The sequence below is a fragment of the Mytilus californianus genome, unplaced genomic scaffold (assembly GCF_021869535.1).
Source record: "Mytilus californianus isolate M0D057914Y unplaced genomic scaffold, xbMytCali1.0.p SCAF_4, whole genome shotgun sequence".
Classification (NCBI taxonomy): Eukaryota; Metazoa; Mollusca; class Bivalvia; order Mytilida; family Mytilidae; genus Mytilus; species Mytilus californianus.
In genome coordinates, this window is record NW_026262690.1 from 51,991,777 (window position 1) to 52,014,811 (window position 23,035).

Below are 23,035 nucleotides of genomic sequence, written 5' to 3' on the forward strand. Positions count from 1 at the left end.
TGACAAAGAAGAAAACAAATATCAAAAAAGAAAAAAGTAAGATTTTTTCCTTTGAAACAATAATTTTGAAAACTGCATTTAACTTATTTTTTTACTAATTATTTTAAACTGTAATATTTTCAATGACGCGCTTCCAGTAAAAGGTCATTAACATTGAAAGGCTTTTAATTTAGTAAGCTTTACGCCCGTTTTGTATGCAGATAACTCATAAGTTGCGCTTAAAACAAAACAGGATGAAGGAGTATTCAATTACAAAATTGAAGAGTATTGAAAGTCAAAACTTCCAAAAAGTAATTGCAAAATCTTGCTTAAGGCATTCTATTCTATTCTGTGTTCCTGTGCTGAAAACTAGGCTCGTGATACCTGAGGGGACGAAACGCCCATCAGTAGTGTCAATTATGCTACACATATATTACCGTACCTTTCATATTATTTTCCAAAATTATTCACAGTAGATCTATCATATAATGTATATCATAGAATTATGGTCACATTATTAAAAAAAACTTTCATTCCATTCAAGCATATATTATGTATATGAAAGGATTTGTATAGAAACTTACAAATTCTTGGTATGTGTAAAGTTAATCATCATGACTAAATAAAGGCAACAGTAGTATACCGCTGTTCGAAAACTCATAAATCGATAGAGATAAAAACAAATCCGGGTTACAAACTAAAACTAAGGAAAACGCATCAAATATAAGAGGAGAACAACGACACAACAAAAACACAACATTAAAATGTAACACACACAGAAACGAACTATAATATAACAATGGCCATTTTCCTGACTTGGTACAGGACATTTTAAGAAAAAAATGGTGGGTTGAACCTGGTTTTGTGGCATGCCAAACCTCCCGCTTTTATGGCAACGTCAAACACAACACCAAAACGCCAACATCACATGACAGGACCACAATACAAATAAATGGGAGAACATATAGGACAAAGAAACACACGAATAATAGCTAACAAAAGATACTAGGCTTAAAAATCAATACGCCAGACGTGCGTCTCGTCCACACAAGACCAACCAGTGACGCTCAGATGAAAAAAGTTTGAAAGCCAAAACAGGTACAAAGCTGAAGAGCACCGAGGACCAAAACTTCCAAAAAGTTGCGCCTAACACGGCCAGGGTTTTCTGCCTGGGACAAGAACATCCTTATTATTTAAAATAATTTATAATTTTGCAAACAGTAAATTTTATAAAATGACTATATAATAGATATACATGATAAAACCAAAGTGGGGACTAACTACAGAATAAAAACGGATACATTACATAAAACAACTTAATCCAACACATAAAAAAATACACAGCCGAGTTAGCCAAAGCATCAACGCACAAAGCGACGTCACATTTGAAATTCTAAAAAAACACACAAAGTGACGTCACATTTGAATTTGTGAAAATATTTCCCAAAAATAAGATAGGATTAGGATTGAATAAAGATTAGATTTGTAATACTGACATTACATTTATTAATAACAATGAAAATTACAATACTTATTAATATCAAATGGTAGTAATTAGATAATTAATTGTATTATCTAGCTATGTCGGTGTTCCTTCTGAATCAAACTGTAAACCAAATATATCGTATAAATTTCGTTGAACCAAACTAAAATCTAATAAATGAAGGGGGTGATTAATTATCTTTACCATAACACACGAATATAACAGAAAAGACGTTAAGACATTTGACAAAATCCGACGAGAACAACAAATATAACATCAAATTTAAATACATGAATTTGGGATAGAAAGGTACCGTGACACGTCTTATAGCAATGCGGTTTCACACTCAGCAAAACAGTCACAATCGGGAATAAGTCACGTTCGGTAATTAAAAGATCAGACGACGTAATGACAAACCACAATCTAACACGTGGTAAAAATGTCCTTAGTTAGTTCGGACAAAGACACATCGTATGGATCAACCAATTGGTGATGGTGTCCGTAAAATTTACGGAGTGTCATTTTTAATCTGTCCTCCTCATAACTTTGTTGGAGCAGTTTCTGCGTAAGGTGCACACTCCTGTATATGAAGTCCGTATAGTGTGGACAAGCACGAGAATAACGTATCAATTGAGATATGAAAACACCATACGAAGGGGCAGAGGGTATGTTACTGCTGAGAAATGGGAAATTGATAATTGGGAAGTTGAAATCGTCCCGTTTATCAAAGATTTTCGTGTGAAGTCGTCCATCTGTGTCAATATTGAGGAAACATTGTGCTTAGCTTCTTTTTATTTCGCGGCCTAACTAACTCACCAAGACTAATGTTATTGAATACTTTCCACTTACAATGTACAAAGAAAATAAAGCGACATTTCATGTCCGGAAATATATGTTTTACTAAATTTATAATGATTTCCGTACCTTTGTATTATATAGATATGTATAAATATACAGATCTATGAAATTAAGTGTGTAATTGTTTCAGTACCTTTGAATTATAATTCATATGTAAGTTATTCCATAGCCCTTTCATTCTTCTCTTGGGAATTGTCAAGATCACAATTGCAATGTATATATTATTACCGCTTCCTCCAAATAAGTGTATTAATAAGTTTTATTTCATTCGGTTAACATTGTCGTATATTTAGGTCAATTATGACACGAATTCATAACTTTCCTGTTACTTCGCCGTTTATTAAATGTATTATTTTTCGAAATACCAAGGTTTATCTACGCCAGACATGGATTGCCTAGCCAGATTTGGCAAAACAGCCTTTTCGTTTTTTAAGGCTCTTCGACACAGAAAAAATAAATAACTTTTATCATTTCTTCCCACGGTTAATAAGTTTATAATTATTCAATCAGGAAGAAACGACTACAACAACTATTTTCATGTCTCGAATATGTTCAATATGCTCCTACATGTATTTTCGATCTGAGTCACATAATGTATCTTATGGTAAGGGGTATATCTCTACCGAAAATTTTATTCGAGAAGTTTTAAGGTTGTGTCACTGGTGTAATAATTGTTTAATAACTATAAAGTCTATATGAATACGAATGCTACGCTCGAGTAAAAAGATCTAATAACATACAGACAGGTGGATAATTTAAAAGGTGTAAATAACATGCCCAGATTTAGCATTTTGACTTAAAAGAAAGGACTGCTTATAATTTGTCATTTCATACAATTAAAAAAAGGCCGAATGTAGAAGGGCCGTGTTTGTTCAGCCCCGTTCAGCTGCCAATGTTTTGCATGTTGCTGCCTGTTGTCTTACTGAACATTTCCTTTTATTCATACGTGTCGAAATATCTTAATACTGTAACACAAATAACATCTTTTTGTAAAATTACATAGATAAAAGGTGAGTTATTATCATATTATTCTATCACATTTATCTCCTAAAGTTCATGGGAAATATCTGAAAATTTCAGGGCAGATAGATCTTAGTCTGATGAACATTTTTATCCTTTGTCAGATTTGCCCTAAATGCTTTAGTTTCAGAGATATAAGCCAAAAACTGCATTTTACCGCTATGTTCTATTTTTAGCAATGGCTACCATGTTGGTTGGTAGGCAGGGTCGTCGGACACACTTTTTAAACTAGATACCCCAATTATGATTGTGGCCAAGTTTGGTTAAGTTTGGCCCGGTAGTTTCAGAGAGAAGATTTTTGTAAAAGTTAACGGACGACGACGACGGACGCCGGACGACGGACGCCAAGTGATGAGAAAAGCTCATTGGGCCAGGTGACCTAAAAAGGGGGTACAATGCAAACCTTGCTGTATTGACAAATCTTTACTCTTCTGGTCATATGTTATATGTGTGTCAGTTGAGTTGCTCATGGTAAATACATATTCAGTGTTAATTATCATTCGATGATGTCACAATGGAGGAAAAAAAGAACAGGAGAAGTGGTATGACAATTGGAACAAATCTGTGGTCTTATGTGACACAGATATACCATTACGGTCAATAATTGTAAAGAATTGCAAAAAATACAATAAAATAAATCCGTTATATGTGCTTTTTTCAACACACTTTTTGATGGTATATTAAAGTAATCATATCGAACACCTATTATTTTTGTTATTCTGATTTGCACCTGCATAAAAAGCGTACACTTGTGTTGATCTGATTGATATTGCGAAAATCGTGATAATAAATCAGATCTGCCATCTTTCCCAATTTATGATAGATTTACCCCAAAGAGAGGTGTTGACCTAGCTCTTCAAATCCCTTAAAAAGGCATTCAATCGAGTAAAAATGTCATTAAGCACATATAAACTTATTCAAAACCATGATATATTGGATTTAAAAATGTTATGACATGTATAAGAGATAAATTATGTCATCTTGTGATTAAAATTTCACATGAAGACTTTGAAAAATTTGCGGTTAAGATAAATACAAAGAAATTTCAAGAAATTAAAAATATAAATCATTTCTCGAAAGATTAAATACACTAACAAATTTATTCAGAATAAAGATTTTATTTTGCATCCTTCAGCTATTTGTAATTCTTTGAGAAATTAATTACTCTAATAGTATAAAAGAACAGAGTTCCAATGTTCCCCGCGTTGAACATATTTTATCTACAAGGGCAATAACTAAAAAAACTTTTTTTTTCGTTCTTTAAAACTTTTTTTTATAAATATCTTAGAGAAATGAAGGCTTCAGAGCAAATGCAATGCGATTTCCGTTATAATTAATATTTCCAAGGGCATAACTCGTTAAAAATACTTGATCATCACTTATTTTGGAAAGTGTCAAAGACATTGCTGATATACTATGATATAAGTATCATAAAATTCTGGCAAGAATTGTACAAATGAGAGCGCTAACAATGCAATTTTCCATAAAATCAATATTTCCAAAATGCATAACTTTTTTTTTAATAATTGATCGACACTGATTTTCAAATTTGTCCGAGACATTGATGATATAAACCTTTAATATAAATTTCATAAAAATCTGGCAAGAATTGCACACATGAGAGCGCTAACAATGCGATTTCCCATATAACTAATATTTCCAATGGGTATAACTCTTTTAAAATTAAGTGTTCAGCACTGATTTTCGAACTCGTCAAAGACATTGATGATATAAACCTATGATATACGTTTCATAAAATTCTGGCCAGAATTTTACATAGGAGAGCACTAACAATGCAATTTTCCATATAATTAATGTTTCCAATTTTAAGAATAATAGATCGGCACTAACTTTCAAACTCGTCTAAGACATTGCTAATATAAACCTATGATATAAGTTTCATAAGAATTGTACACATGAGAGCGCTAACAATGTAATTTTCCATATAACTAATGTTTCAAAGGGACATAACTCTTTTAAAAATAATTGATCGGCACTGATTTTCCAACTCGTCTAAGACATTGCTAATATGAATCTATGAAATAAGTTTCATAAAAATGTGTTAAGAATTGTACACATGAAAGCGCTAACGATGCAATTTTCCATATAATTAATAGATCGGCACTGATTTTCGAACTCGTCCAAGACATTGCTGATATGAACCTGATATAAGTTTCCTAAAAATCTGGCATGAATTGTACACATGAGAGAGCTAACAAGAGCGGACGAACGGACGGACGGACACCCGATATTTCTATGTCCCCCGCAATGCGTTGCGCGGGGGACAAAAAAAAATTGAAAAATAATAAGAGGTGTAATCGGTCATGAATATTGCGAATTCATTTTATATGCTTGATTTCTTCAATTTATAGGCGAAAGGCCATTGTGTTTCATACTAGGCCATAACCTGATCAACTTAAATATTTTCTTTTAAAATGCAGATTTAATAATGAACAACTGAAAGTTTGTTATTGTTTAAATTTTGAAGTAGCATTCAGTTTAATTTTTATGAATACATGGAGTATAAGTGACATAATTGAGACAGCAACCAAACAACTCACTTAAACAGTCAAATACTGACATTTTGAGGTTAACATATAGTCTTCAACAATAAATCAATATCTATATCATGTTTCGTCTAGAAACATTGTGAAAGAATTTTATTAAGGTCTACCAAGATCTGCAATTAACCAATTAACACAAATTCTCAGAGTTAAACACTACGACATAACAAAACAAAACCAAAAACGAAAGATCGATAGAAACATTTTGTAGTTTAATTTCTCATTTTAAACTTGACATTATTACTTCCAACTTGACATTATTACTGCCAACTTGACATTATTACTTCCAATGTGACATTATGACTGCCAACTTGACATTATTACTGCCAACTTGACATTATTACTTCCAATTTGACATTATTATTGCCAACTTGACATTATTACTTCTAACTTTACATTATCATTTCTAACTTGACATAATTACATTGAACTTGACATTTTACTGCCAACGTGACATTATTACTTCCAACTTGACATAATTACATCGAACTAGACATTATTACTTCCAAATTGACATTTCTCACTTCAAAGTTGGAACTGAGAAATGTTAACAGGAACTGAGGAATGTCGACTTGGAAGTAAGAAATGTAAATTTGGAACAGAGAAATGTCAAATTGGGAGTGAAAAATGTCATCTTGGAACAGAGAAATGTCAAGTAAAAATTTGAGAAAAGTGAAGTTGAAATTAAAACACGTCATAATGGAAATAAGAAATTTCAAAAATATAATGTCCCTAACGGTCTTTTGTACAGAAAGGCAAAGTAGAACAAAACTAAACAAAACTAAATAATGCAGTTTCATGCATCGCAAGTACTGAAAACAGAGCTGAAAGCACTCAATATACTGCTTTTCAAATCGTGCCTTATAACAACCTCTGTGTATCGAGTAGATTTCATACAGCAACGGCGTGAATAGTTTACCCCTCTAAAAAACTAGAGGCTCCAAAGAGCTGTGTCGCTCACCTTGGTCTTTGTGCATATTCAACAAAGGACACTCTCCAACATTGTAGACGAGAATAGATTTCATGACAAAAATCTGTTTTGTTGATCTTGTATTGCTGATCATTTAGTCTGTTTAGTTTCTCTCTATCTACTTTATTTTTTTTTTAAAACAAAAAAGAGGGTAAAAGAATCCTCATTTAAGGGCAATCACTCCTATAAAGAGTGACAATCTAAATTTATATCAGCAAAATTTGACTTGTTAGTAGATCTTGCCTTGCTGATCGTTTTAAAGTGTCTATTTATCTATCATAATTTTTATCATATAAGGCAAAACTCAAAAAAAAAATGGTAAAAATCATCATTAAAGGGCAATAACACCAATTAGGAGTCGTCGGACCATTTCCTCCATATTTCTTAATTGTAGGTCACGTCTTGCTTGTCATTTTTGCTTATTTAAGTTTCTATCTATCTATTATAATGTTTAAGATATAAGGCAAAAACGCCAAAAAAAAAATGGTAAAAATTGTCATCAAAGGGCAATAACTCTAATAAAGAGTCGACTGACGATTTCGACAATGTTAGACTTATTTGTAGAACTTGTCTCTCTGATAATTTTTTTCAATTTAAAGTTTCTCTCTATCTATTATAGTTTTCAAGATAATATGCAAAATTGAAAAAAAAAATGGTAAAATTTGTCATTTAAGGGCAATAGCTCATATAAGAAGTCGTTTGACAGTTTAGACATATTTGGACAATTGGTAGAGCTCAACAATCTGAACGTTTTTGCTCTGGTCAAATTTTCCCTTTTTATAACGGTTTTTAAAATAATAGAAAAAACTTGCATTTTACCCCTATGTTCTACTTTTAGCCATGTCGGCCACCTTGGTTGGCAGGCGGGGTCATCGGACACATTTTTTTAAAACTAGATACCCCAATGATGATTGTGGCCAAATTTGGTTAAATTTGGTCAAGTAGTTTCAGAGGAGAAGATTTTTGTAAAAGTTAACGGACGACGACGATGGCGAATGACGGACGGCAAGTGATGAGTAAATCCCACTTGGCCCTTTGGGCCAGGGGACCTAAAATCCAAAACAAAAATAACTAACACCCCCCCTCCCCCCCCAAAAAAAAACATAAAAAAAAAACAAAATAAATAAATAAAACAAAACAAAACATCAAACATCATCTTCAGTCATGTCCGAGGAATATTTGTGTGAAATAGCAGTGATCGAGTGCGTTTTTTATTCATGATAATGACATTGTTTCAGTATTGTCAAAAAGAATTGATTTGCTGTTTGAAAAGTTTATGACTGGAGAAAACACATATACTTCTCTCACAGGCACTTGTCTCTGAAAAAATAACATATTACACTTTAATAATAATATAACATATTAAAGGAAAAAGATAAAAAAAAAAAGAATTCAGAGACAAGTGCCTGTGATTGACTTCTCTCTGAAAGAAAATGACCTATGTACCTTTATGTAACAGCATATATTTTAAGGTATATAGGTAATTTTTTCCAGAATCATGTGCCTGTGGTGAGAAAAGATAAAATAACTATCTAGTTTTATTTTTATGCAATTGATAAAATGTACTATATACTGGTTCATACCACTATCTCGGTCACTGACCTAACCTCACCCAAGATAAAAAAGAGAAACAATGTATTTTATATTTGGACATGACAACGTCATAGATAGTGTAAAATATTTAATGTAGTAAAGTCCTATGATAATCTAGGACAAACAAAAATCAAAATTAAAAAAGGTATACGTGTATGTAAATACTAAAAGAATTTGCAATGTTTTCCATTTTTTTTTTCATTTTTCACAAAACGAGTCTTCAAATAAAATGAAAATGAAAAAATATAACTTACAGCGGATGATATGCTTATAAAGCACTACATAGATAATCCTATTTTGTGTTGTTCAACCTAAAAGTTCTCGCAGTATGATATTTCATTTTTATTGTAAATGCACTCGTTTATTAGGGAAGACAATGATATGGAGTAATTGACTTAATGTAAATATTGAATATCAATTAACAAAAATCAACAGCATGTTAAACAAAACATGCTGTTAACATGCTGTCTATTGACATCATTTTTCATCATTGTATTAAACCTATAGCTGTAATTTTATCTTGATTAAAAGCCATACTTAACAGCGTGTATTATGTTAAAATGAACAAGGTAAAGTATAGTCTGACAGTCAGGATAATCAAGCGGCATCAGAAGTTACGAAAAACGTTAATTTACTTCATAATGGAAGGAATCTCTAACGCTGTAAGAAACTGTAGTTTCATATCAGGCAGTTCTAGATTAGTTGAGTTCAATGTTGATTTTTGTGCCCCTGCTTTATCATTAAAATTGTATTAAATTTACTCTTCCTAGTACGAGGTTTCAACATCGACAGCAGCGGGTCTTGGATATTCAACAAAATTAAAAATGAAAAGGAGGAGGTGAACATCCCACATGTTTCTTATTGACAATTATGTAAAGGCCGAGGTGAACAAAATGTAAAAGTTTAGCACTGCTATTTTTCTTACATCACCTGCATTTGTAGAAACTAAATGACAGCTGACTTTCCACCTTTCTTATTTGAAAACAAAAATGTCAGCATGATTTCCCAGTAATATATAAAAAGAATAGCTGGACTTACCAAAACTTTTGAACTGTACAACCGACCTCGTATGACAAGCACCAACAACCGATTCCTTTCTAAGAACCGGCGAACAAACAAAGCTTGTTAACAACACAAAAACAAAATCAGTGAAAGAGGCAATGCTCTGTCGAGCGTTCTCATGTAAAAACTATACATGACAAGGGTTTGTTGAAATCACAAATTGCAGTATCGGATCGGAGTGATCGAGAGATTTAAGGCCTCGTTGAACTACATTTGAATATATAAAAAATATATATGTAGTATTATAACTCAAGAGATGCAATCAATTACAAATTAGTGAAATATGTCTAAAAACGTAAAGAATAAAGAAAAATGTGGCGGATTATATGCATTTTTCATTCAAATTGCGGTTTTTTTTCTCTCGAAATACTTCTACAGAATTTTGATTAAAATTATATTTTATTGCTGTTAACATTTCCATTATAATGATATGAAAATTGTAGGGGTCACTAGATTCGTTTTTTTTTCTCTCAGTAGAAAACAATTAGTTTTAATATGTAGCGTGAAATAGGGTGTAACACCACTAATTCGGGACCGGTCAGAAAGCACATACCAGAAAGTATTACATATTTAATACAAAATAGTTCCTACGCATGGGTGTAACTTTCAAAATATTTTGGCTTTTTGACTTATAAACTTTGGATAACAAAACAATTGCATGAAATTTAAAAAGGAGGGTACAATTGTCAGATCTGAAGTACCTGTTTTGGTACATTCGAACTTCCGGGAACCAGTTCTCTCTTATATGCAATTAATGGTATGCTGATTTTTTCAGTTCAAGAAACCATAATGGGTTGCTTTGACTTGCAATGATTGTCACTTTATTTAAACTTAAGACAAAAGAGCTGTGCCTGCTTGAAATTAAGGAATTTAACATTGAAAGCAATGGGGCCATGAATTAGTGGTGTACTTCCATAAGCCTTAGGGTCAAAACGAAAAAATAATGGTAACGCTGTGTATGACCATGAAAGTTCTATTTGATTATAAGCATAAGTATTATTTAGCATGAAGTAATGTTGATTGTTCTTGTAGAAAATGATGTGGGTCAATTATATGAAAAGTACAAATAACATTCATTGGTGCTCTTAATAAAGAGGTAGTATCAACGAAAGTCATGTTTTGATGTAAAAACTATAGAGCCGCGTACACTGATGCGGTAATTTTGTAGATGACAATGCAAACAAATTGCCATGTCATCTTCAGTTCTTCAAATGAACGTAATTAAGAACAAAAACACATTTTTTTTTCGGCATCTGTTAGACGAGAGCTCATTAATTATGCAAGATATGCAAGAATGTATAAACGCATGGCACGAGAGATAATCTTGACCATCTTGAAAATTTTAGGTCAGCACAGTTAATACGAAATTAAGCATAAATAGCTGTGATTTCACTTCAAAAGCATGGCATATTGGATTGTGTTTATAATACGCGACTTCTCTTCAATAATTCGCTCAGCGTTAAGTGTCGCCTTTTGTTTTTTCTTGAAAAGTACTGACTTTTTTACATTATATTATCGAGGAGTAATTACAATTACGATCGTATTTAATTGCATTCATGATCCGATACCACATATTTCACTTACATTTCGAGCAGCGTCGATGCAATACCGTTTAAACGTACGACAAACTATCAAAACGTAAATATATTATAACCTTGACAATAACAAAAAACGTCAAGTTAGGGGTTTGAGTATATATAATGGAGGAAAAAATGTTTATGTTGACTTCGTCAGATATATCATAAATCCTTAGAACAAGGCCCTCAAACGGAGTGTTAAGACATTTGGAGGCCGAAGCTAATTTATGTTGTCTTGCTACCAGCGAAAATACAATAATGTTCTGTTTGTTATCAATGATATATCTGGAGTTATATCAACATTTCAATGTTTTACAAATGAATAATTGCTTAATCTGTTTATCCACAACTTCTTATTCAATGTTATCATAACATAAAAAACTTCACTTTGTTTGCAAAGTAAATATTACCGATATGAGTGAAAGTTACAGGTATATTATGCACCCATTTCACACATTTAAAGGCAGAATGCAAAGTGTGTTTACAATCAAAATATTACACAATTTCTGTATACAAGTTTTACCGTACTTCAAACACGACATGTTCTTTTAAACAATGAAATGTCAAAAAAGTACAACTAAATCAAGAGAGAGATATAGCGACAAAGACAGAAAGAGAAAGAAAGAGAGATGTATATCATATATAACGTTGAATAAATGCGTCGTATTACAGATTACATCAATAAATTCTAAATTGCTAAATTTATGGTTTTGTAATCAAAATTGTGTTTTTTGATCCCATTTCTTTAGTTTTATAGCTATGAGGTGGTATAATTGAATACAGCTTAAATGATATAGTATAAACTTACCGTTTCTGAAGAACATCCGTTAGTTAAGGATACACCTTAGTTTCTCCTTGATAAATTATATCATTAATTGTCTCCCCAAACGATCTAACAACCTTCTGATAATAGGTCAATACATGAGTATTATAAGTTTATAAGAATCCCACCTATCTAAAGCAATTTAAACAAAATCTATATATGATTTTTGACTAAGGGGTATTTTTATTTCTCATTTTCACCGACAAAGACCTTTGTTAAGTTGATTATACCGGTATATCCGTGTTTACCCGTATGACATTTGACGATTTGCGTTAAAGCATAATTATGAGGCGTGAATTTCGTCAAAATTGTTGTATCTAAGGAGTTCCTGAAACATTTAAGGACCATCCATTGTTCCATTTTTAGGATATCCATGATGAAAAGTTTTGAAACTCCCGAAATATTTCAGGACCTCTATAGTTTGATTTCAGGACCTCCATAAATAATCGTTTACAATTGTTTTTTTATTTCTGGACCAAATCCAATTTCAACTTAAATACAAAAATTTTGACAAAATCCGCGCATCAAACATACTGGTTTAGCTCTTAAAATAAGAGCGTATCGCTTTTAACTGGACTGGTGTAGGGTCCATTACAAAAAAATGTAAAAGTTGTAATATTGGTTCAAAACTGTCTTCAACGGCAATGCCACACGCTAACATTTTATTTATAGATTGATGTAAAATCTTTAACCAACAATATCTACTCTTTAACTTTCAAATTCAGTTGATTTCTACAACTTTGTTTTTTAATTTTAAGCCTATGATTGAAACAAAAACGTAAATTTGAGCATCCCGTTTTAAACAATTGCAGATTATGTAGGACTGAGTATAATTTGAATGGCTATTATGCATTTAATTTAGATGGTTCAGTTTTGAAGAATTAATTGACTTGAAAAAAATAAAGAGAGTAACATTGTACATGGCAATGAAGAGTCTGCTACGCCTGATACGCCCGTCGACTTTATATTTGAATTATTGTATGATGCATGAATAAAAGGAAATGTCGAAAAATTTCAAATATAGAAAGGGGACTAATCAAATCCTAACAAGTTTGAAGTAAATTGATCCACAAGCATTATTAAACTAGTGCGCGACACGTGAACATTTTTTTTTTATCTGATTTTAGTTACATAACTCGGGAATGACAAGTGCATATTTACACCAAGATGTCGTTAAATGAAATTGGATACCCTGCATTTATCATGCTTTTCAATAATATATTGGTGTAAATCAGATTCACCAAATCGGGCTAACGCCCTCATAGGTGTTTCTAATACATAGGGAAATTTTCCATATTGGAAAGCGATCTTTAAATTAATTTTACAAATTCCAACAGCAATGTATAGTTTGAGGTAATTCTATCGAAGCGTGCTCGAGTTAGTACGAGACATATGAAAATCGACTTAAATTTATCTGGTTTACAACAAAACACCACTGTCTACGACTGCAAGAAATCTTTATCATCTTAAAAGCAGATTGTCAAATAACAGCATGACTATCCTGAAAGTAGTAATGTAACTTTCTTATGAATAAAAAAAAATAAATGGAGAATGTGTCCATGGGACACAGATGATGCCCCCGCTTGCATATAACATTATAAAGTACATAACTCAAGAACCATAGAATTGACGCTACCCAAATTTGTACTTGATCAGAGTTTTGTAGTAACAAGCATTGTGTATAAGTTTCATATTAACATTTTGTTGAGGCAAACTTAAGTTAGAGAACGGAAACGAAAAATTCAGCGATTTTTCGATTTGTAAAGGGGCATAACTCTAGAACGGTAAAATTGACACCACCAAAATTCAAACTTGATCTGTGTTTTGTAGTAATAAGCATTGTGTATAAGATTCATAACATTTTGTTGAGACAAACTAAAGTTGGAGAACGGAAACGAAAAATTCAGCGATTTTTCGATTTGTAAAGGGGCATTACTCTAGAACGGTAAAAGTGACGCCACCAAAATTCAAACTTGATCTGTGTTTTGTGGTAATAAGCATTGTGTATAAGTTTCATAACATTTGGTTGAGGCAAACTAAAGTTAGAGAACGGAAACCAATTTTGGGACGTACGGTACGTACGTACGGACGGACAAGGGTAAAACTTAATGCCCCCTGCGCAACGGCGGGGGCATAAATAAACAAAACATAATTGCATAGTTATTTGTTGATTTATATCATTACACGAAAAATAGATATTCACAATGACCTTTTACTTTTTCATGCCATTTATTTGCTATGATTAGGATTACACATGGACCTTAAAAGGACGAGAAATTACTGTTGTCAAAACAAATGTCTCATGTAATTTGTCAAATCAATATTCAATATAACAAAGTCATGTCATCCTGTTTTTACGACCATTAGTTCATATATATAGCGAATATTTATTCATTTCCTTCCCAAAGAAGACTCTCATATGATCTGGCCATTGATGGTAATACCTACTTGACAGAACATCTCAGTGTCAGTCAGTATTGATATACATTCCTTTGCTCTACTATACGACAAGTCAATAAAGTGAAACAAGCGAAAGGTAAATAGTACGGTGACAGATAAGGTAAATTAAAAAAATTAATGGGCCGAAATACCTAACGGCTAATTTTGGTCTTATTATGGAGATAAATAATTATACCCTTTGATTAATGCATGTCGTAGAGTGCCAAAGTGGTGTAGATATTTTTAAATGTTAGTCAAAGGTCAAAAGGGGGTATTTTTAAAAAAAAATCGCCATATAGACATTTTGGACAATTTCTCGGTGGTCCCTCATGATAACTGAGAAAAATATCTATGAAATCATGCTCTGGGAATGTTGCACAAATCCAGCTTATTATATGTATGCCTGATTGCCAGATATTAGTGATGTATGCCCCCGCTTCCAACATGTAAGAAAATGGAAAAAAAATATATTTATCTACGGAAATTATCGACAAAAAATATTTATATCTAATATTTAGCGATGCAATAATATATAACAGCATATATACAGACATTTTTATGGAAGTTTTGTTAACATGTCATAAAGAAGTACTGTAAAGTTAACACCCGGTCCCAGATTCAATGAAAAAATGATGAAATTCTAATAGATTTTTTAACCCAAAAGAATGTTGGAACTATAAAAAATAGTCTTGATGCATGAATGTCAGCCTGAACACGATAGTATATGATCTTTATTTGTGTAAATAGGTCAATCAGTACAAGAGCAATATCATATTGAAAACTTGTGTCCCCCTTTTTATAAAACAACGCTAACAATGGAATATATAGCAAACTTGACTAAAACCGATTTTAAATCCCGATATGTATGTAAATAACAATCAAACACGATGCACAAATATATTACGATACAAAGGAAGCTGTCTAGGTATATGTTACACTAACACTTAGACACCAAGATGCACGTCCATTTGAAAAGGTAATGCACAAAATATGTGTAATGCTTCCAAAATATTCGATACAAAAATATGTCTAGTTGGTTTGAAAGCGCACCACCGCGTCAAGGTCGGAGACAACTGGCCAGTTTGTTTGTTTTTTTGTTTTTTTTTAGAGGAAGAGCGCTCCCCAACCACATCAAGTAGGAGGCCACTAGCAGCAGAAAACATGAAATGTCTGAATGATGCCTCTGAAGGAGGTAGTCTCACTAAGGAAGCGTCCTTAGATAGCACATACTTCACTCTGGTATTTATTGAGATTGAATATTGATTCTGAGGTTATAAAGATCCGCGATAAATTGACTTTCCACTACAGCAGATGCGGCAATATTAGAACCTGCTAGATACATGTAATGGTTTTGTTTTGACGCCTTATAAACTGTATTTTTTGCCAATTCCGAAGAAAGAAGACGTGTCGCATCCTGTAAGAGCTTGAGCAGCTGGTAGTGTGCCAGACATTACTGGTCCAATAACTTTACACATGTCGCGAACAGGTAAAATCCGTCTTGCATCTTTGGTTGAAGAAACTCATCTAAACCTCAATTCATTGTGTTTGACATCTGAGGAAAATACCTTATACAAAGAAGTAAACAATAAGCGTTTTTATTACTAGTATCTGTTCATTAGCAAACAGAAACGGTAGAATTTCTTTTATCTGCCTCTTCCTGTGTATACTGAACAACTGATTACAGTCACTTAAAAATTCGGCAAAAAATTGTTTCACAGTCTCTGGATTTTGAAAAGATCCCGCTAGGAATATTTCGTCATGGTCTTGCAAATCAAAATCGTTGCAGTGCAGGAGCTCATTGTCACCTACAAATCTTGTCAACCACCTGTTTATTTTCGGGTGCACAAAGAAATTTCTTATAATCTCTAATTGATCTGCCTTCAATGACCCGAAGAACCTTATATGTACCACCATTTGAAATAGACCTTCTTATTCTTTTGCTGGTTTTGTAGAATGTTCCACATCATACCGATCAAAAACGTCCACGACGCACCCGAAGTTTTCAAAACAAGTTATTAGGGTTTTAAAGTAGTCCTTGGCCAAATCTCCATAACTGTTATATCTCTTTACACAGGGATTTTGAACATTACCTATACCATCTCTGATCAGGGGTGTACTGGTTTTTAATGCAGGGATATCACACACTCATATAAAGGTATACATTTCCGTACAGTATCACATTGCAATCATTCTCCATATGAAAATTATTGTCAACTTCTTCTAACCATGCAAAAATATTGATCGGAGAGGTAGGAATTAATTGTAAAGCTATAGGAATACTAAATTCTGACGGAGATGGAACGAAATAATTTGAAATTTCTAACGATCGTAAACTGCTTTTCACAATTTTTTCCGCATCATAAAGGGTCTGGAAGAAAGAAACAATATGTACCTAGCAAATTATACGACAACGAAAATGCTTTTTTTCACAAACAGATCATCGTGTAGACTTTCTGTTAGTTATCGCAAAGCAACATCAAGCTCCAACTGATTTGAAGCATCAGAATCAAGTTCATTTTTTTCATTTCAGCAAGTAGTTAACAATGCATGCTGATTGACACAGCGCCTTGTCCTTGAAGTAAACTGTAGAGAGTAAACTTACCACTGGATAGTCGGACTGGTAATTTGCGGCATTTAAAAAATATAATAGGCACGTTTATGACTCGACATGCCTTAATTGCTTATCTCATTGTCTGACTTTTGTCTGCATTTGGACCAGACTAATTATAATGCCATAGAGCGTGTTTTAACGAAAGTTGATTCACCCGCGCAATGTTTTGCACACGCTGTTGAGCATTGGTTTTTCCCTTAATTCAAATAAATCAAAAAATGTATTCTTCTGTTACATGTATTGGCTTTATAACACGACCTATGATACTTTATTGTTCTTATTTAATGGAATCAGGATTGCCCATCATTTCCGGATTAATTCGGATGTGTTTCAATGTGGTTAAAAATTAGTCTATTCGAAAAACTCAACAAGAAAGTAAAAACACATCAAAAGTTATTAAACCTTAACAACTGTACTAAGTCAAACATCTAGACACAAACATTGAAACAAATCTATATTCTTATTTACAAAAAATATGAAAATGCACATTTAATATTCATTGTGAAAAACACAAATCATAAGTCAGGAAAATAGGAAAGGGAAGCGCAACTTGACTTATTGAGGTGAAAATTGAATTGTAAAACTGCTTGTAAAAGTATTTATGATCTGTCAAACTTTGATATATTAATACTTCTTAAGTATTGGGTTTTCCACTATTTCTTGTCAAATAGACTACGGGGTGATATATGTAAGAAATTTAATACACTTTGACAGACCGTGAGATGGATGTAATGTTTACTAGATATTCTCATGTGGATTTTCAGTTGTGAGGTATGTCGGTCCGTTAAACTCTTACTCCACTAAAACTAATTCATTTGCACAGGATACGTGCCTCTGGGTTAACTCTTATATAGAGTACGCTTAAGGCTGAAAGTTTATGAATCAAAATTATAAAAACTTTAGGGAGATCAAAAAAACAAAACAAAACGGTCGAGCAGAGCACCAACATTAGTTTTAGAACAGACACTGAAAATTTAATATATATGCAATGTAGAATCTAAATATGTAGGACTCGGAGATGCGATGGGGACACTGAAGTGCGATGGTCTTCGCCGAAGTGCGATGGTCCTTTCGCTGATGCATGTGCGATGGTCTCTAAGACGTGTGATGGCTATAGTTAAAATCTACAGATGTTTAATTATTCCAATTATTATAAGATTTTGTTCTTTTATTAGTTAGTATAAACCAGTAAATACAAACATTCAATATTTTCTCCTGTTGAAGTAAAAACTATCTTGTTCCTTGTTCTCATTCACAACAGCCGTATAAAATCTCCGCGTATTTTGTCACTGTTCTTACTAATCAAGTAATATTTGTATTTCAAATAACTACTACGTTTTTCAGTCATTGCAATAAGTACTGGTTTTAAAGGAAAATAAACTTTTATGTAGCGTTTATAGTGGTCAATATCTAAACGATTGTATGAACTATAATAAATAATTGCTTTTTTGTCTGAAGCTATTTACAAAGTACACTACAACGTTACAGTTAGGACTGAAAAGACAATGACTATTTATCATGACTGTTTTAAGTTAAACAGGTTATTCTCCCGATATTTTACCTTAAAAAAAACTGAAAAGCTACTTCCAACAAACAGTTAACTTTAACATTTACATGTAATTATTGATTTATGTTATTCATCGCACTTCAGCGATACCACCATCGGACTTCGGCGTAGCTATCAATAAGATAGCGTCACAATCCCACCATCGCACTTCAGCGTGATCAAAAACGCACTTCAGTGTCAAACCCTTCGCACTTCAGCGTGACCATCGCGGTTCGGAGTACCATCGCGGTTCAGAGTCCTAGAAATATGTACCGAAATATTGGCTATTGAAGTTGTACCGATGTAGTAGGTAACTAAAACTAAACTTAATGTCACGGATACATAAGTCGTCAAAACTTTTCATAGAAATGCTATTCATCTTAATCTAAGGTGTGTTCATAATAAAAAAATCATTTTGGTTTTAGGTGGACAGAACTGAAAGTATAGAGAACGAATCTGAAAAGCTTTCTTACCTGGTTATGAGTCTTTATTTCTTTCCATTACTTTATCATTATACCATTCTGTACCTGTGTAATAGATTGTGTATTGATTACATTGTCTCATTAGGTATTACAGTCGGTCATTAACAGACTTACCCAATCCCATATTTACTTTTTGTTGAAAAAAATTGATTTTATTGAGAAAATCCCACATCCAGAGGGGGAAGTAAAGTACACCATCTGTTTCCCACTATAAATAATGAAAAGGTATACATGACATGATTTTAAAAGAAGAGTTCTTTCAAACCACTACTCTGTAAAAAGCGTTCAAATGTATTTTCTTTGAAATACGAATCGGCTCCAAGTTTATCCCAATGACCCTCGATTAATTGATTGATTTTTTGCGTTTTAACGTCATTTCATCAAAATTGGTTATACGTGATGGACCACTTGATGGACAGTTTTTATTGGTGGAGGAAGCCTGAGTGCCCAGAGTTTATTAACTACTAAAACCACTCGCCCCCAGGTTCTTCAAAGGAGAATTTTAAACAACAATGTTAAATTAGCAAAGCTCTGTCAAAATACAACTATCAGCAATGTGTAGTTTGATGAAGGTTGGTATAAGATTCTGATTAAGGTTCATGTGGACCCTTTGGCTAAAATGGCTGCATTTTCACCACAAAATTTACTCTGAGTACAGACAAACCTGTGTATCTGGAAACAATTTAAGGCATAGCATGTGTAAGCGTACTTTCATTTCGCCGTGTATTTATTTCGGGTAACTGTTTTTCACTAGAGAATATTGGTTGTAAATAGTGTGAAAGCGTCGATCTTGATATCGTTGTTTTGTTTATATTAGACCAGTTTATTGTTTACATAAATAAATGGGTTAAAATTAAAATGATTTTCAAGGAACCAGTTTAATTAATCTGAGTCAATCTAGTAATTATAAATAATATTGATGATGATGAGGAGATGTTTTTATAACTCAAAATAATTTATCAATGATCAGGACATTGAACTTGATATAAACCAAATTTAAAGAGCAGATTTGTTCTTACATAAAGTTTCAATTAAAGAAGTCGACCGAAAAGCAAATACACAGAAAAACTTCGACAATCCAATAAATATAAATATTACAATCAGTGACAATTTAAAAGCGTATAATTTTAAAGATTTGCATAGAAAAATTATTTAAATCTTATTCGTTAATAAGCATTATTGTGTTATCGTGTGTTGAAAATGAGTACTAATCACTTCATCAATGTATGGATCTAAAGCACTAGTGTAATTAATCCCGGTATAAAATAACTAATGCAATCATTCCGGTACAAAATCACTAGTGAAATCATTCCTTGTTTAAAAACACTAGTGTGAACATTCCTTGGATGAAAACTCTCCACTTTTTACTTAAACCATTTATGCAAGTTTCAAATACACATTTTAATATGTTTCCCCTTCAAAAAAAACCCTTTTTAGAACCTTATAATGACTGGTGGATGTTTTACACTGGACCCGGATAGAAAAACCTAATTAATTTTTGTTGGTGAATAAAAATCACTGGGGATTTTCTTCCTCCGGATAAAGTACACTGGCGGAATCAAACCAATGTTACACATGCTCTAGATAAATAAAATTCAAATGCATTTTGTGTTTTAGAAAATTTAAAATTTAACTGGATTTTGCTGTGCCCTTTTTTTCGTCCATGCAGAAGATGATAAAATTAACTAACAGTTGAGTTTCACTTGATATGGTCCACTAATGTACACAGTTTAAATCACCAGTTATTGTCACTATTGTCCATGTAAATCAATACAGTTCACTTACAGGCTAGGATGAAAAATTTTGTCCTGCCTTTTTATTTTTCCCTCTATTCGGTCCTGCCTTTTTATTTTTCATTCTATTTGGTCCTGCCTTTTTTTTTTAGTTTATCATGACTTTTTTTTTACATAAATTGTCATTCTGCCTTTTTTTTTGCAAATAATCTCATCCTGCCTTTTTTTTTACTCAAAACTCCTGTCCTGCCTATTTTTTTCAAATTTCATCCTAGCCCCACCCCCCATAAAAATCAAATGGTAGCTCCCTTAGTGACTAAGCACGAGGTTTTTTGGATTGTAAAGTTTGTTTAGGACTTTTTGTAGACATTCATTGTTTCATGGACAAACAAGTGAGTAATCTATACTTACAATTTTATAACGAAAATCTCTGTAATAAAGTCTGTGGGTTTTTTTTTGCATAGGTCTTGGCTTTATTTGCCACCAAATTTCCATTTTATATTAAGGTTGTTCGCTACTCTTGTTTAAGACTTTTTGTCAGATATTAGGAATCCTCTAATTTTATCCATGTAGTGCTATCAAAAATTTTGCCCACTGACCCCTACTTTTCTTTTCATAACTACATTGCAAATAGTTTAAAAAGCCATTTTTTGGAAATCTTATAAAATCTTTGTTATTTTTGCATAGTTTTTGAAAGAAAAAAGGAGCCAATGTTAAATGTATGAAAAATCTAGAGAGAATCATTTCCCGCCAAATTTGCAATTGCTTATATCTTAAAAACAAGAACACGGACCTATCATTTTTTTCTCCTTTTTAAGTTATATACTACTAATTTATAACAGTCTTTTAAAAAGCTAGTCATTTTGAAACAGAGGAGCGAACATCCTTAAATTCAATGAAATATTTAACCGTTTTGCTTTGAACAACGTTTCCCTTTGATATATGTACAAAATGGCAGGTCACATTTATTCTGGTTTTTTACTTTTAATATTGTAGAACTTTGAATATTTAGTAATACACAGGCCTAGAGAAGGGGTCATTAACCTTAAATGGAAATTTGTAAAAATGTGCTTTATTCAAATCTTTAAATGGCTTGGCATTTCCCGAATTAGAAAAATAAAATCTCTATGTAAATTCGTTCAAAAAATGTCAAAACTTTATCTGGACCATGTGTTGTTCGTCACCATTGTTTGTCTTTGTTTCCATGTCTGTGAAAACCCTCGCCAAATTGGGACGTCCGTTTGGCTGTACAGGATGGGGACGTTAAATCCGATGCCTCGTATAAAGAGAGTGCCACGCTCTTTGCATGTTAAGAACCCTTGCAACAACTCTTTGAGGGGTGCGTAGGTGGCCTGTTGCAAGGCTAAATTTCTGTCCCTATCCAACATACTGACTTCATCCCGGACGGCCTCTATTACAGGACCTATCTATCATTTTTATTGTTAATTTGTTCTGGTGTTCTGGTCCTGAACATACATGCAATATTTGCCACTGGACGTTAAGCAACCAACATTCAATCAATCATTAATGTAATCTGGTACACAAATGCAATAATTCGCTTTAGAAGAAAAAGATTGCAAAGCACTAAAATATTTTACAGATAAATGTTAAAACTTTTTGTTAAAGAGAAGTCTATGAATATTTTGGTGGGATATTGAAGTATTTACTGTAAATGATAAAACGAGGGCGTATAAGTTTTAGTTTATGATGTACTTTTAATTCAACTAATGTCTTATACCTTACGTAAACTTGACTTATTTTGTAGACCCTCGTGAAACTTAGCCTTTATACTAATACGATTATCCGTATTTTTCATTCATTTATTTATTTATGTACATAATATTATGTTAGACTTTTATTTGACACGAGATTTATGGATACACATCTTGTCGTTCTATTGTTGTGTAATCAGAAAGTCCAAAATTACGTCTTACGGCTTTACAGAATCTCTATACTACGTACCTTTCGACGTCTTATTTACATCTATAACTCCATTTTGAAAAATATGTACACCAATATATTTTTGGCAAAATAATTATAGATTTTAAAGAAAAATGTGTGGTTTGTAACATCGCCTGTTTACTGTTCATTTGTCACAAATAGGAAAAGTATAGCAAATGCCCGTTTATTGTAGCTCGTGTCCATGTAAACTGTGTTTCTTTTGATGTGTAGCGTATGAAGACCGAAGATTGAAATTTCGATCTAGGCCATTTGTAACTTCCCTTCTTCTTGAGTAGGTCATCCTAGATTTTAATCATTGCGTTATTGGTTTTATGTAGATGAATGACTATTGTG

The 23,035-nt window shown here is 32.6% G+C and overlaps 2 protein-coding genes across 7 annotated transcripts in view; both read right to left on the bottom strand.

Annotated features, from left to right (window-relative positions):
* LOC127698417 (probable RNA-binding protein EIF1AD) overlaps positions 1-23,035 on the bottom strand; it is a 208,818-nt gene that overhangs the window by 142,009 nt on the left and 43,774 nt on the right. The gene's annotated exons all lie outside the window — the stretch shown is intronic.
* Positions 1-23,035, bottom strand: part of LOC127698398 (ectonucleoside triphosphate diphosphohydrolase 1-like) — a 48,547-nt gene that overhangs the window by 22,845 nt on the left and 2,667 nt on the right. For 3 of the 5 annotated variants that reach the window (XM_052201855.1, XM_052201856.1, XM_052201854.1), the window contains exon 2: positions 18,999-19,052. The gene's annotated coding sequence lies outside the window, so the exon portion shown is untranslated. Of the gene's footprint in view, positions 1-9,505; positions 9,625-11,914; positions 12,003-18,998; positions 19,053-23,035 lie in introns of those variants that run through there. The other 2 variants (XM_052201860.1, XM_052201858.1) reach the window with 2 other exon arrangements.